This window comes from Martes martes (genome assembly GCF_963455335.1).
Source record: "Martes martes genome assembly, chromosome: 7".
NCBI lineage: Eukaryota > Metazoa > Chordata > Mammalia > Carnivora > Mustelidae > Martes > Martes martes.
The window spans coordinates 112,818,967-112,835,787 of NC_137894.1; the positions used below are offsets into that span (position 1 = coordinate 112,818,967).

At 48.5% G+C, this 16,821-nt stretch overlaps 1 protein-coding gene across 1 annotated transcript in view; it reads left to right on the forward strand.

Annotated features, from left to right (window-relative positions):
• The window catches only part of RAD51B (RAD51 paralog B), a 679,511-nt gene that overhangs the window by 648,666 nt on the left and 14,024 nt on the right, over positions 1-16,821 (forward strand). The gene's annotated exons all lie outside the window — the stretch shown is intronic.

Consider the following 16,821-nt stretch of genomic DNA (forward strand, 5'->3'; position numbering starts at 1 on the left):
GAAAATATGCAGGCTGAGGCTGAAGGAAAGAAAACATTCTTCCATAAGTAGCTGCCTTGTTAATTCATTTTCTTCTCCAGATTAGAACCAGCCATTTCTTGTGCCCTTGCCCAAGCAAAAGCACCTTCTGTGGTTTCCTGACAGCTGCCTGCAAGGGGGGAGATTTGGCTCGAAAAAGAGGCCATCGGTCATGCTTCGGGGGAGGGCCGAGCCCAACATTCCCAGATTGCTCAAGTTCACTGCTCCCTTTCTAGATGGGAAAGAAAAAGGGAGAGCTGGTGGGGAGAGGATTGTATCAACGCTGAGGCGTCACCTGATTTTCCATCAGAAATGACAGCTCAGTCATGAATAGTCCTTGGGACGTGCTCTCGTAGCTCCTCTGAAATGAGTTTCCGATCCCTGGCCAGCCTTGAGCAACAGCCATGGGCCGATTCTTGGCAATTAAAAATATTATTGGCCCTGATAGAGAGTTCTTGGGTACCCGCCCCCCAACACACACACATACACACCCTTTTCATTATGTGCCAAAGATCACTTTCCCAAACCTGTTTCAGAACAGCTGCCCGTGTTTGAGAAGCGGGCTCCTTGAGTGGACTGGGAAGGGGCTGGGGTTATTCATAGTTTTTGTTCCACCAGGTGTTGGGGGCAAAAAATGGGATGATCTACATTTTGGGGGGAAGTTGGGTCCTAGTCAGTTTGGGGCTTGATTTTTCTCCACTGTCCTTGAAACCTCAGGCGAGCAGAGAATGGTGGGAAAAGCCTGCAGAGAGGCGTGCTGGGGCCGGCATCCATCTGGTGCAAATCTTCATGCTTCTCATTTTTTCCCCTCCTTAATGTACCCCGTCTCCCTTTCAGCCTGTGGGTGTTGGCCCATGGCTTGTCTGGGCTCCTTTCAGGAGCGGTCACGCCGCAGAGGCCTGGACAGCCCTTGTTAGCACTGCTGTGGCCCTTTCTGATAAGAGGAGGCCTCTGGAGCTTGGGGATCTATCCCAGCGTGGGAGAAAGAATGTGGCATGGTCAAGGAGGCCCGTCCAGGTCTGAGCGGGGGAGCTCCGGTTGGAGGAGCTTTCCCACCCTTTATTTCCAGCCACAGAGTTCGTCAGCTTCCTACTGCCAGCACCCAGCAAACTTAACCTCAGGATGGGTGGAAATCTGACCGTCTCCCCACATGGCTCACCACCACCGAGTGGCACCTTCCCAAGAGCCCAGGAGGGGGCCAAACTTCAGGCTTGAAATGGTCTTAACCGGGTTGAGGGGGAGGTGGGAAAAGTTGATATTGCAGTGGATTATGGGACTTAGGATGGGGTTTTCCTCCAGGTGGTTGTCTCCCATTGAGAGAGACCGTGGGCTTGTGGGAAGGGACTCGCAGAGCACCCGTGTTTAGGGCAGGGACTAGGAAAGCCCAGCCGTGCCCCCTAGTGAGTGTCCTTAACACGGGCCACCAGGTTCCCACTGGGAGGACGCAGCCTCTCCCCACACTGGGCTAGGCTCCAGCCTGTGGCCATCAGTGAAAGACTGTTTCCGATGATTGTTTTCAGATAGTCTACGTCCAGTGCCTGAAAACACAATAGTGACAGGAAAAATCTACTCCCCCTCTCAACACAGGCAACACAAAGGTGGTCCCATCCTTCTCTATGGGAAGGTCAGAGGACCCTTTTCTCATTCCAGTCCTTGATGTGAGTCCAAGGGAAGCAGTGCCTTTGAACTCTGCCGCATCCACAGCGGGCCCAGCTGGGAAGGTGTGGATGGGGAGCCAGACAGGACATGCTGCCTTATCGGGGGCCCATTTCGGGCCCTCCCATGAGAACCAGGCTTCCTCCCGCCAAAGGTGATTTAGAGCTGTCTGTTGAACCATTCCAAAGAGACCAAGGAGGGCCCAGGGCAGAGGAGAACTGACTCTGTCAGAGCCAGCACGCCTGAGAGCAACCTCACTGTGTTCTAGTCCTAGATAAGTCTCCCCTTTGAACTACACCCTTCACCTTCTCACATCTCCGTTTCGGCCATCTTAAAAATGCCTCCAAGCATCAAGTAACGACCCAGGAATGACTGCCAAGCCCTTGGTGACGAAGAGCTGGCAGGGAACGGATTCTGTTGGCGTTCAGTTTTAAGAACCAGTCTCGGGGGCTCCTATGATTGTTGCTGGAAGGTTTTTCTCCAGGTTCTGGGTAAGACTAGCCCTCAAATGCAGCCTCCTCTTCAGGCCTCTACCTTCTGTTAGCAGAATCTGCGATTTGAACCATTAGAGGCTTTGCTTGGTCATCCCAACACAGGGTGCTCTGACAGATGGCCGTCGCGGGGTTTGAATTCTTCCAGGATGGGACCCACACAACTTCGGGAAAGACATCTCAGCCACTGTTGGAAAGTTTCCATCCTCAGGAAGTTCTTTCTTATATTGAGATGGAATCTACCACTCTGTGACTTTGATCCATTGCCCAGTCTTACAATAATTCTCCAGAGCCAGCCAGCAGCTTCACCAGGTTCCGATATCCAGACATATAAAGAAGGCTCACCTCTTCTGCCCTCGCCCCCCACTTCTCTCTACATCTCATGCCTGATCATTAGTATCTCGACTACATACTGGACAGACTGACTCTTGCTTTCTCCCTAGTGTGTTTTCATGATGGGCTTCACATCTTCCTATCAGTAACATCTTTTAAGACATTGCTAAAAAGATGCTTTTTTAGGAGAATGTGTGGAAAGGAAGCAACTGCTCCCCTGTGTGCTTCCATCAGGTTATCTCCACACAGCTAAGGAGTGTAACCGCGATCTCTTCTTTCTCAGGGTGTTTGCTACTCCCATCCTTCCCCAGTACCACTGAGGCCACAAGTCACTCTTGCTGAGGGAGGCTATATTTACTTGCCTCCCTTGGGTATGCTGGCTAGAAAATTTAAGGACTACTTTTCTAGAACAAAGTAAGCTTGCTCTCTTTTCTTGGTGCCAACCCCCCCACCTCCCATATTTCTCTGGTTTTTGTCTCCCTTCTCTCCCGGCTGCTCCAGGCTGCACATTTCCAGGACTCCCCTGACCCTCCAGCTGATGAGAAACTAAGTTACATGGCTTCTTATGAGAATAGTTTAGCCCTGGAAAGGCAGGGGATTTTGTCTCTTTCCTTTGCCACTCTGCCCTCAGAGTCGATAACTCTTTGTTGAATGACTGTCTGGTTCTCAAGATACAGAAAACTGCATTTTCATCTCTTACATTCTGTACTAAAAATCCAGAGCATAAAAAAAAGTGAACAATAAACAAGAAAGCCCATTGTCCACAGAACTGTCTTATTTATCATCCTTATTAGATATTAGGAAAACAACATCAAAGTCAGATTTCGAACAGCAGCAAAGTAAGTAAGCAGCAAAGCCAGGCCAGCCCCTCAAGCTTGAGCACTCCTTGTCTCACATGCTGTCATGCCAGCTCCACTCATCATGTGACCTTGATCCATTTGTAAAAAGGTCATGCTCATGGAGCACTGGAGGATCTTCCTCGTGGCTGTCAGATCAACCGCCCTCTTCTGCAGCTCTGTCCGTGGACAGTCATGAGATCACAGCATACACCTCCGGAGCTTGGAGAAACTCCTGGTGCCTTGATAACTAGGAGAATGTTCTAGTCTCTCTTTGCTCTAAACACTCCTCAAACTCCACTTCTGTACCTACTATTTTCATTCTGTCACTTCCCTAAAACCTATAAGGTCAATGTTCTCCAAAATCAAGTCCCAACTTCTCTGCTTGGCTTTCAAGACTTCATTGTCTGCCCCACCTTACCGCTCCAGGCTAATTTCTCATTACTCTTCAATCCATACTCCCTCCCACCACCTATGGTCAGTCCACGTTGTTTCTTATCTTCCTATGGGCTTTGCTTGATCTTTTTCAGTATACTTGCTCTTGTTAATATCCCAAATAGACTCATTCTTTTCTAATTACTAAATAGACATTATTTTTTAGAGAAGTTTTATGTTCACAGCATAATTAACAGAAAGTAAAGAGATTTCCTATATACCCCCTGTCCCTACTACACAGGCACAGTCCCCTCCACTATCTACAGCCCCTGCCAAAGTGGTGCATTTCTTACGGTCAATGAACCTACAGTGGCACATCATTAGCACCCAAAGTCCACAGCTTACCTTAGGGTTCAGTCTTGGTGTTGTACATGCTATGAATTCAGACAGATGTTTGATGACATGTATCCACCATTATAATATCATAGAAAATAGTTTCACTGCCCTAAAAATACTCTGTGCTTTGCATGGTTGTTTTTTTTTTTTTTTTATCATTCTATTTTCTACCGCATTCATCATGGACAGTGCAATTTCTTCACAAAGCCTTTCCTAATGACTATCATCCACACTGACCTCTCCTTTCCCAGGTCTCCAGCTGCGCCCATAGACGGGGCCACTCTGGACTATGTCTTTATTGCATTTTTCCATATTCGCTCTGTCTCTGTAACTAGAGTGTAGGTTGTTACTTCGATTCCCCCATTAGCCTGGCCTATGGCGTGAGTGCCATAAGCAAAGCCACTGAATTTCATAGACTCAGGGGCCCTATTCACATTATATTCTATGTGAATGGGGTCCCTGGGGTTATGCAATGCCAGAGCCCTATTTACAAGTCCTTGGTGATTGGATAAAGCCCAATCTAGAACCTGAACAAGAAACAACGATCCTTATCATGATTTAGTTCCCTTCTTTAGGTTATGGAGTAGCTACTATGCACTAACCACCACCGATATTGAAATGGAAAAAACAAACAAGCAGTGATCCTGCACTCAGAGGAATGATAGTCTTACGACAGAGTAAGTAAAGAGATCCCAATGTGAACACTGCTAAGAAATGAATGTATGTAAAGAACACAGCCCTCGATAGCATAGTTTGAAGACTGCAGGAATCTGCCAGGTAGGGGAGTGCAGGGACGGCACTCAGCGTGAAGGGACAGTATTGGAAAAATCAAAGTACAAGGCATATTTAGAGACTTCAAGTGGTACGGTGCATTTCTTCATGATAAACTCAGAAGCCCGGTGGTGAGATGGCTGCCTGTGGTCCCCAGGTAAACCCAAAGAGATTATTGGCGCAGCACGGCTGCATGCTCACTCTCAGTCACTGCTTCTGGAAACAGGAGTAAAAGAACAAAGCCCTATCCTGCTTAGCCATCTCTTGATCTTCCAAGGACTGGATGGGATAAGCCCAAAAGCCCCAGTGTATTTTTTCACTTACACTAGCCTGTGTTGCTTTGTGCACAACAGGGTCTACCATTCAAACCATGGAGTTGGATCCTCCAGAGCCCTCACTGGACAACCTCAGGAATGGGCAGCAGATCTCTACAGGCTTCCTTTGAAAGCCTTTCTTCTTTCTTCTTTCTCCTCCTCCTCCTCGTCCTCAGCCTTGTCCTCGTCCTAGTCGTCCTCCTCCTCCTCCTTCTTCTTCCTTCTCCTTTCTCTGCCTCTTCTTTCTCCTTTTCTGATATTTTGCATGTTAGAAGTCTGCTTGATCAGCTAAAAGCCAGTGTGGGCAGAAATAGAGCCGTTTCCACCCTCTGTCTGGCTTCTTTCCCCAACCCTGTTCCCAGGTGGTTGCCGTTAGCCGCCATGTTGGAGCGTGGACACGACTGGACTTCCACAATGCATGGCCCAGTCCCGGAGTGTGAAAAGGGGGTTGAGGTCTGGCTGGATGAAAGGGCTGAGGCCCAGTGTTGTGATTCTGGGCACCTCTAATTTCCCCTTTCTCTGTTTCTGCTCTGCATCCTCAGCAGCAGTTTCTGAAGGCTTCTCGAGGTTGTCTTTGTTTCACCTGGGAAAGTCCCTGCAGGGAGAGCTAAGATCTCCCCAAGGAATGGGCTGGAGCCCTGACCTCTGTCACCTGAATTGTTTGGACCAAGAAGCCCCCATAGGGGTTAGGAGGATGATCAATCGGCAACTTAAGGAGTGAAGACCTCTCTCTCCCTCTCCTCCCTCGGCTTATTGTGCTCGGAAGGGCAGTGGGGTCAGCGGCAGCAAACTGAAGGGCCAGACGAGCTGTGCCTTGAAAGGGGCTCGTTTTGTGTTTCAGTAATGAGCACTCTCTTTCTCCCCTTGGATGCACTCAGATTTCACGAGTTACAGGGAACCTGTCAACTGCTGTTTTCATTGTATGGGGTTCACAGGGAACTTGGGTATAGGGCAAGCTTGTTTCAAAGGAAGCAGGGAAAGAAAGTCCTGAATAGATGCATATGCAGATCACAGCTCCAGTTGCTAGGGGACACCCCTGCCCGCCCAGAGGGCAAGACGCTGAACGTCCTGTGTTGACATGGCTGCCTCCTTGGAGATGGAAATGCCACTAGAGAAAGGGCACAGCCGACAGCAGACACTGCTGTGGGCTCTCAGGTTTGCCACAGAGCCTGGCGGAACAGCAGCCTGAATCCCAGCAGCCTCTGCGACCCATGGGCTGTTCATTTGGGAGCCCCTCCCCCAGGAGCTGAGGCAACAGGCCAGGGAAGCCTGGAAAATGAAAGAGGGCAGGTAGACAAGGGCTCTCTTTTAAAGGCCCCCGGACCTCTGTGCACAGAAGGCCACCGGGGGCCACAGTCAGGAACTGGAGCCTGATGTTAAAGACAGGTTTTCACCTTCTTTGTTTGTCATGGCCTCTGAGAACACTTGGCAATAACAGTCCTTTCCTGATGGGTTCATTCTGTAGCTGACAGACATTGTTTTTTTCCCCGTTTACCTAAAGTGGCCCAGAGTAACAGGGCAAGCTGTGCCAGAGAGCGGGAAGAATGAGCTTGCCCTGGTGGCCCCTGAGTCCGCATACCCAGGTTCCTCTGCCTTGTGGCTCCTTGTCTTGCATCCATTCTCCCACCCTGTGGAAACAGGGAGTAGCCAGAGGGCTGTCCTGCCTGGAGCAGAGCCCGGGGCAGGACCCATGAGGGAGCTTGAGATTAGGAGAGGGCCCAGAATCAAGACTCTCTTCATGGGGTTCTTTGACTGTATGTAAGAAGATCTGGGATCAGGGGCACCTGGGCGGCACAGTCACTTAAGTGTCCAAGTCTTGGTTTTAGCTCAGGTCGTGATCTCAGGGTCATGAGATCAAGCCCTGAGCTGGGCTCTGCGCTCAGCGTGGGGTCTGCTTGAGATTCTCTCTCCCTCTCCCTGCCCCTTCCCACAACCCCTCCCCCCAGGTGTGTCCTCTCTCTCTCTCTCTTTCTTGCAAATAAATTAATTAATTAATTAATTTTTTTAAAAAAGGGGGGAGAAGATCTGGGATTAGGCAAGGACCAGAGGCATCTGGAAGAATTCATGGTAGGACCTAAAAGAAACCAAGGCAAGGTACTGAGAGAAAACATGGACGTGTCATCAGGGAGTCTGAGTCTGGGGTCTGTGCCTAAGCAGGGAGGTAGGCCAGTGCCCTCGGCAACTTCCTGTGATCTTTTGACTCTTGTTTTCACCCCCATGGCCACTTGTACCACAGCTAAGCTTCTCCCTATGAAGGTTGCCAAGATCAATATGTAAGTCCTGAGCCCTGCCCTCAAAGAAGACCTAGTGAGAGGGTAACTTTTGTCTGCAGGGAACTCTCATTCAAGACATTGTGGCCAGCGCCCCAAGGGAAGAAGCCCTGTGGGCTTTCAGAAGCCTTGGGCGGGATGCCTGGAGAGTCACACACACAAAATCTCTCACGACTTTTTGCTTGTGTTTGCTTTCCAGTTTGCAAAGCACTCACGTGTATGTTGTTTCTTCTCAACTTCACACCAACCACCGAAAGTGCTTTGTAAGCCTGAAAGCTCTGTGCAAATAGAAGACATAAGAACCCTTTCAGGAGGAGCCTTGTGGGTACCTGGGTGGCTCAGTCAGTTAAGTGTCTATCTTCAGTTCAGGTCATGATCCTGGAGTCCTGGGATCAAGCCCCATGTCCTGCAGGGAGCCTGCTTCTCCCTCTGCCCCTCCCACCACCCGTGCGCTCTCTCTTTCTCTCGCTCTCAAAGAAATAAATAAAATCTTTTGAAAAAACTTTTAAAAATTAACAAAAGAGGAGGAATCTTGAACACTGGCAGAGGCAAGAGGTAGGGAGAGTCAAGGAATGGTAAGCACAAGACAGGCGACATCATGCCCTAAGGCTAGAGAACCAGGCTGAGGGCCCCAGGTGCTGCAGCACAGGTGGACTGAATGGGACAGAGAGTTTGTGTGGTCACCAGGCTCCCTCCCTATTGCTGCTGGAACACATTGCCACAGACTTAGTGGCTTAAATAACACAAATTCGTTACCTTACTGTGCCAGAGGTCAGGCGTCTGACATGCTGTCACCGGGCTGAGATTGGGGCACTGGCAGCGTGGCATTCCTCTCTGGAGGCCCCAGGGGAGAACCCACTTCCCTTGCCTTTTCCTCCTTTTAGAGGCCACCCACATTCCTTGGCTCATGGCCCCTTCCTCCATCCGCAGAGCCAGCAGTTCTGGGTTGAGTCCTTCCTACCTGTCTTCACCCTGATTTCCTCTTCTGCTTTCCTCTATTTTTAAGGACCCTTGTGATTACATTGGACCCTCACAGACAATCCAGGACAATATGACTATTTTTAAAGCCAGTCAATTAGCAACGTCAATTCGTCTTTGCCTCATAAGGTAACATACACAGGGTTTCCAGGAATTAGGATATGGGCATCCTGAAGGGGCCATTGTTCTACCTACCGGGTTTGGTTAGTAGGTTCATTGTTGGTCAGTTAATAATTGTTTTTTTGGTTGGTTATTGGCTCACTGGTTTTGAAAGACACCCCAGCTCAGGTCCTCACTCAAGAGCCAGATAATCAAGACTGTTAGAAGAAGAGCAAAATAAGAGTGAACAGTCTCTAATGGGAAGACGGAGCTGCTGGAGGCCGACACAGGAAGTGAACACTGATTTTATCTCACTGCCTAGCAGAATAAACCTATAAAGCACAATCCCAAGAACTAGAAAACATGCCGTTCTGGAGTAGTTTGTTGGCCCACATAGCCCCTCAGACCCCGGTTCATAGCTAGTTCATACTCTGTACAGAAACACGTCCTCGAGACCTTGGTTTTTTGTCCCATGTCCTGTGTCTAAGCCTTTGGCTGAGAAGCAGGGATGTTTATAATCCATTTTTAAATGTCTGGTCAACCTTTTGAGATATTATCTCTAACCCAAATACACTAGTGGGTTCTGCGAAACGTCTGGTAGTCCCCTGGAGTCTCTCAACCCTACAGTGGGTTTAATTTCCTCTCCCACACATCAGCCCCAACCTGCCTCATGGAACCTGCCCAACTACCTCTCCACTTCTCATCTTGTGAGCAAGACGGGGTCAGCAGCTGCCTTCCTCTCTGTCTTGTTAGAAGCTACAGCTTGCTCTTCCCGAAGTCCATCAGGACTCTTGAAATAAGATGTAAGCATTGGTCCCTGGCTCCTGAGCTATCCCTGCAACTGGGCCATCCTTCAGTTGGACCTCTTGGAGAGTCTGTACGCTCTGTCTGGGACCCAGCTCCTTATTTCCTGATTTCTTGACCTGGTGCTCCTGATTCCAGGTAGCCACCCAGATAAGTCCTGCAGTACCCTTCCCCCCAGCTGCCCACCTACAGACTATCACCTGGACTCTCGAGCTGGGCTGTCCACCCACTCTTGACTGCTGCTTCTCCTGACCTCCCAGTGAGTCCCGGGTTCCATGACTGACTTTCCTGTTGGTGACTTCAATCTCAATACCCCTTTGCCCCTGTAGAACTTGCCTTCCTATGTCCAAACTGCCCATGTTCCACCAACAGAATCAGCAGCAGTGTAATGATGTCTAATGTTTGAGCTCTTACTACATGCCAGGCACTGTATATGCATTATTTCATTTCACCCTTACAACAACCCTAGGAAGGACCCTATGGAGAATGAGTACTACTAGTCCATTCTACAGGTGAAGAGACAGAAGCACAGAGATTAAATAGCTCACTCACGATACTATAGGTCCTATGTGGACTCAGGATTCAAATCTAGCTGTGGGGTACCAGCAGCTAGGGTAATCCGAGTACATCAGCTCATGTCCCCTTCTGCTCAGAATCCTCCAGCAGCTCCCATCTTATTTAGTAAAAGCCAGAGGCTCATGGTGGCCTAGAGGCCCACATGACTGAGCCCTGTCCCTTCTCAGAGCTTACCTCCTCTGTCTCTCCATCTTTCTCTCCTCCTCTCCAGCCACACTGGACTCCTTGATGTTCCTCAGGAAAGTCGGGTTCCTGCCTGACTCTGTGCCTGTGTACTTGCTAGTCCTTCTCCCTGATTGCACTCCCCCAACCCTGAATCTTAGCTTGTTCCCTTCTCAAGGAGGTCTTTACTGACAGTCTACATAAAGAAACAAAACACCCTAACTTTGCTGGAACTTCTACCTAAAGATGCCCTATCCCCCTTACCTGACTGATTTTTCTCCATAAAATTATCACCAAATAATCCATGAGATAATGTCTCTGTTGTTTATTACCTGTCACTCTCTCTGGGACCAAAGCTGCAGCATGTGCTTGTTGAATGGATATATGAATCCCCCAAACTCCCCTCAGAAACCTGATTTTTTTTAAAGATTTTATTCACTTATTTGACAAAGAGAGAGGGAGAGGGAAGCAGGAGGAGTAGCAGAGGGAGAAGGAGAAGCTGGCTCTCTGCTGGGCAGGGAGCTCAATGCGGGGCTCTATTCCAGGACCCTGGGATCATGACCTGAGCCAAAAGCAGACACAACCAACTGAGCCACGCAGGGGCCCCAGAAACCTGATGTTCTAAGGAGCCTCCAGACACTGTCCAGATCCCAGGTCTCAACCTATGCCTGTTCCGGGCCCACCAGGTGGAAGACCTTGCATTCAGCTCGCAGATGAAGACAGCTTCTGGTGCCCAGTTCCTTCCATGTATCCTGGCAAACAAGAACATGCAGCACATATTTCTGGTATCTATCTACCTATCATCTATCTATCTATCTATCTATTTATTTATTTATGCTTGCTTACCTGTTGAAGGGAATCCAAAGCTTTTACCTCTACCCTCCCCCAGACTCTAGCAAGCCAGGGATGGCCAGCAACTACCTCTTCACTAACAACACTGCTGACCATCTGGGTTGAATGCTCAGCCCTCAAAACCATGTCCAACATACTGGACATTATTTAAAATAATAGAACTGAGAAACCATTGTTGATTTCTCCCAAAAGATGGCTCCTATCCTCCCAACCAGTACTTCAGCAGCAGGTGGAGATTGTGCTCCGAGGGCTTCCAGAGTGAGACGGGAGAACCCGGACCCCCATGTCGAGACCACCAGACCTGCCTAATGGTCAGTGGACCTTGGACTGGTGAAACAGAAATGTGTTACTGAAACAGCACTGTGGTTTGAGATCCCCACAGTACCAGATTCTGGGCATGGTTCTCCTATTACCATTCTCCAACAGACAGTAGTTTATTTATTTTTTTTTTTTCATGGCTAAGGGCAAGGCAGCACCTGTGGTGACCTCATTAGTCCATTCCAGAGGTCCTCGAAGAAGGGTGAAAGCCTGACATTTTAGCCAGGGTTTTTCATCTCAAGCTGCCGAGTATGGGGGGTTTAAGGGGCCGTAGGGTGAGGGAAGTCTTATAACCCACTCTGAGGTTAAATAACAGGAATATGTGTCTTTGACTGATTTTCTCATTGCCTGAATAAGCTGTTAACTAGGGGCACCTGGGTGGCTCAGTCAGTTAAGTATCTAACTCTTGATTTTAGCCCAGGTCTCAATCTCAGGATCATGAGTTCAAACCCCACGTTGGGCTCCACACTGGGCGTGGAGCCTATTTAAAAAAAAAAAAAAAAAAAGTCTTTAACAAAAAAGACCTTAGCTTCCAAGAAGCTTCTCAAGAATGACTATCTCCTTAATAGGAGACCATGAGAATGGGCTTAGATAACAAGTGATACCTTTCATTGAGCATCTCCTTTGAGCCAGAAATTGGGGCACACTCTTCCGATGTCTCGCCTTACTGCTTAGCCAGGGATATTCTGTCAAAATTACTGAATCAGGAATTCTACGAGGGTGTGTTCATTTGTCCCCTATTGGAAAATTAAGGAATTGAGACTCTGAGAAGTCACTTGACTTGCTCAAGTTCATATAGCTTCTAAATAGTGAGGCCAGAATCCGAACTTAGGTCTGTCTGACTCCAAAACTTATAAAATGAGCCCATTCTGATGTCTCTCTGGAGGTCCCTGGACTGCACTTTTTCCCCAGACTGAAAAGCTACAAAGGTTTGGGGTCCAACTGATTTGGAATGAAATGAACTCAGTCAGTTAAGTGTCTTTGGTGCTTCTTTGGGTTTGGGACCCCACTTAGTAAGTTGAAATTGAATACCAAATCTCAAAACCTTGCCTACTTGATTCCAGAACACATTATGTCCCTTTTCCTATGACCTCCCCCACCACACTCATACACACGCCCTTGTTGAGCTGGGATCATCCCAAAGAGGAAGGCTACGCAACTGCCAGAGCCCTCTGCCCCGTTCATTCTAGAAACAAGCAGTCACCCTGCAACTGGGTTGTTTGCCCACCAGGCAGCAAATTTCATCTCTTGTGGGTCTTTGGAGAATGAGATATCAGGAACTTTGCAGGAAGGCTGAGGATGCATGAAGCTTAAAGCCCTTGTTCTTTTGGCATCATTACCATGGTGTCTGGTGATGAGGAATGAGTCTTACTTTCTAGATAGAGACACTAAAGCAGCGAGCATGACTAGTGCTGAGAGATGCAGGGGACATTTTTGGAGAAGAGATTGGGCCTCAGTACTTTAGAGCTTCTGGGTAGGAGGCCTTATTGCCTCTTAACAATTAGATCAGTATTACTCCCCTCAACTCTGTTGTTGGAGTGGCTGTGTTGGAGGTGAGATAAGGACCTTGCTTTGGGGCATGGGGACGATGGAAGGCCAGTAAGGGTCAGAGATGGGCCTGGGCTGGGTGAGCCAACTCTTGACTCAGAATCCACGCTCCTTGCTAAGCTGACCACTGCCTTGGTTCAACAGATCTCAGTGTGCGTATATTTCAAAAGCAAGAGAAAGAATTTAATTTTCTTTCTTTTTTTTTTTAAGATTTTATTTATTTATTTGACAGACAGAGGTCACAAGTAGGCAGAGAGGCAGGCAGAGAGAGAGGAGGAAGCAGGCTTCCCGCCGAGCAGAGAGCCTGATGCGGGGCTTGATCCCAGGACCCTGGGATCATGACCTGAGCTGAAGGCAGAGGCTTTAACCCACTAAGCCACCCAGGCACCCCCTTAATTTTCTTTTATTTAGAAAAAAGTTCGGATAAAGGAGGAGTAAACAGGACCATTCTATTTGTAGTTTGCTGAGATTCGCTGGAAAGCAAGCTTAAGAGAACAACACCTATATCAGAACACAAGAGACCAATACCCTCTCCAAAAACTTGTATAAACAGAAGGAGCTTAAAAGCTGACAGGGAGTTCTGGAGAGGGAAGCCGATTTTCCAGTTTGCTTCCAAGTCTTCTCAGGCCTTGACCTTTCGCTTAAAACCCAGAGAGCCGACCTGATCTCCATGATGACTGTAACTCAAGAGGAGGCACCACAGGGCAGGGAGAGAGGGGGACAATGCCAGGTTTGTATGGTCTGGGCTTATGGGAACAGAAGGAACTAGCTGCCCCTCCACGGGATCGCTAGAGCAAAGCCACTGGGCCTTTCCTGTCCTATGGCCTTGTGCATGTATTTATTTATATTCTCTTTTTCAAGGTTTTATTTAAATTCCAGTTAGTTAACATACAGTGTAATGTTGGTTTCAGGTGTAGAATTCAGTAACTCATCACTCATACCCAACAGCCAGGGCTCATCACAGCAAATGCCCTCCTTAATCCCCACCACCCATGATTTTAATCGTTTTAAAAATGAAGGCCCAGCCTCAAAAAGGGATAACCAAGAATAAATCTGCACTCTTTTTTTATCTAGATGCTTCCACCGTGAAATGTATTATTCTAATGATTGTACTCATCGTTCCTCTGGGTTTTACTAAAAAGGAATAAACAATCTAATCCTGGGCTGGTCATTGCCATGGGGTTCTACATCCCAGACCATAAGCCGGGATTCCTACCTTCTACCCTTCACACCTTCCTCATGCCTCACCCAGATCCCACTCTGCAGCCCCTGCCTTCCCAGACCTGGTCTTAGCCTTCGACCTGTGGTGATTCTTTCCCTGCTCTAAGCCTCCGTTTCTTCTCACAATGAAAGGGTGAGGCTGGTCCCAGGGTGCATTTCCAGTCCTCTCCCTAAAAAGAATGTGTTGGACGGTACCTCCCTAGTGTCTTACAGCTGAGGTCAACCTATTTGCTAATACCGTGACCAGCGCAGTCCATCTGCCCCACCTTCCTGGGGCTGGGCTTTGAACTCTGCTGCTTTGCCTTCCTCTCTTTCTTGTCACACTTGGGGCTAAGAATGTGTTCTTACTGAAAGTCACGTTCTACCAAGGTGTGTTTCTCTCAGTAAGGGAGCTGCTCCCCACTTCATACAAATAAATGTCCTACCTTGAAGGTAAAACTTCAGTATAGGTCTTTCTAAAAACTGGATTCATGTCTTAGAGGGTCGGTGTGCTGTCTCTGCTTTTTGTGAAATGTATCCTCCCATCTCTGTCTGAATAGGCCTGGATATAGACACAGTGTCCTAAAATCATAAGTGAGCATTAAAATACTAACAGCTACTGTTTATGGATCACGAGGCATTGATCGAGCTCCATATTGATAGCGTGCTCAGCTCCTTATTTTTTTCAAGACTTTATGTATTCATTTGTGAGAGAGATAGAGCACAAGGAGGGGGAGCAGCAGGCAGAGGGAGAAGCAGACTCCCCACTGAGGAAGGAGCCCGATGTGGGACTTGATCCTAGGACCCTGGGATCGTGACCGGAGCTGAAGGCAGACGCTTAACCGACTGAGCCACCCAGGTGTCCCACTCAACTCCTTACTGATAGCGTGGTTTAGTAGCTTGCCCAAGTTGAGCCCACATCAGCCTGTCTGCAGAGCCCACTCTCTGAGGCACCGCATTGAAAGGTTCTTCTCTGTCTTCTCCCGTCCCATCTACCTAGACCCTTCCCTGTAGCACCCACCTGCCCAAGTATAGCCAGCCTCTTGGAACCCACTTTATGGGACATTGTCTGGCCCACAGCTCTGGTTCACAGAGCCCCAGCACACCACCGTCTCCAACCAAGATCTCCCATCTATGTAGCCCGACTTCCATGCTCTCATAGCAGCTCCCACTGTGCACACCTCCAGTCTCCTGGCCTGCTTCTCTAGGTAGAAACTTGGTTGTAGGGGCACCAAGTTCTGCCCGTCTCCCTGAATACCTCTTCTGGGTCCAACAGAACAGGCCTGCAATCCACCTTATAACCATCACTCACTATTCTTGAGTTGGAAAACCTGAACCCAGAAAAGAACCAGCCGTTGCCATGGGTAACCCAAGTGGCCACTGAATGCTGAGCATGGTTCTTCAGCATTGCTGGTAAATCACAGAGAAGGAGCTCAGGGCTCCACCCTCAGACCCCTCCTCCTCTCTCTTCATTCGCTCCTCATGATTTCATGTCCTCACAGCTTGATATGACATCTACCTGCTGACAGCTTGCAAACTGAATCTCTGGCCTGCACCTCTCCCCTAAATTCCAGAACAGCAGAGCCAAATGCCCACTTGACACCACCACTGGGATGGCTACTGGGCATGTTCAGACGAACGGATCCAGAATCAAACTCCTGATTCACTTCCGCCAACAGGCCCCTCTCTCAACCTCCCCATATCTGTGAAGGGTAATTCCATCCTCCAACTACTCAGGCCAAAAGTCTTGAAGTCATCCTTGCCTTCTCTGGGGATTTCACACCCCACACCTAACCCATTAGCAAATCCTGTTGGCAGTTTCTTCTAAATAAATCCAGAAGCCAACAACCTCTTACCACCTCGATTGCTGCTTCATTGGTCAAAGTTACCATCATCTCTTCCCTGGATTATTGTAACCCAGAGGGAATGTTGGGTGTGCCCGCTGCTTTGTAGCACTTCAAGCTGGCTCATTTCCATCAGGCAAACTCCTGAAAAACACACTGACCTTCCTGATTCTGTGATGTGTGTTTGGCATCAAGCATGTTGCTGCCCACAGGGCAGAATGTGGCCATAGCTGTTAGATCTCATTGTTAATTGTGGTGAAAGCAACTTAAGCAAAAAAGGAATAAAGTAATTTCCCTCCGCAGATAGTGTGACATGGCAGCCTTCACAGAGATTTTTGTAATCTACCGGCTCACCTCATGCAAGACATGCTACACAATTTGTTAAAAATAAACAAACAGAGCTTCATATCCAAGTCCCAGGTCCTGAATGTCTTTTGATAATCTTGTTCCTCAAAAAAACTTATTACTTCATAGGGAAAAGGCCTTGAAGTGTCTCCTTCCAAGACCAAGTTAGAAGGATTAGGTCACAGGATCGCGAGAACCAAAACTCACAAAGGTGTTCAGGAAAGTGGTCTGGATTTACACACCGTGTTGCAACCCGTGTGCCTTCCAGCACATGGCAGATTCAGGGGTGACAAGAGACAGGAAGAGAGGAGAGTGCCCTTGAGGGATATCTAATGCGTTTGTGTTCGGCCCTCCCTAGCTTTTGGATGTAGTGAGGTATTCAGTGATCTGGGTCGTAGGCTTGGTTTCCCTCCGGCGAGACCACCACCAATTTCCCTTTGCACGCATAGCCTTCCTCAACCTTGAGAATTCAAGTCTAAGAACAAGTCACTTCAGAGCCTCCCATGTGAGGAACGAGCCCCGGCCTTCTGTTTCAAGACCTTTGTCCAGCTGCTTCCAAATCGCCAAGCTCCCCCCTTTGCCCCTCTGTGGTTACCACCCACAGAGATGTAGGCAGAGGGGGCTGGGGGAGGGAC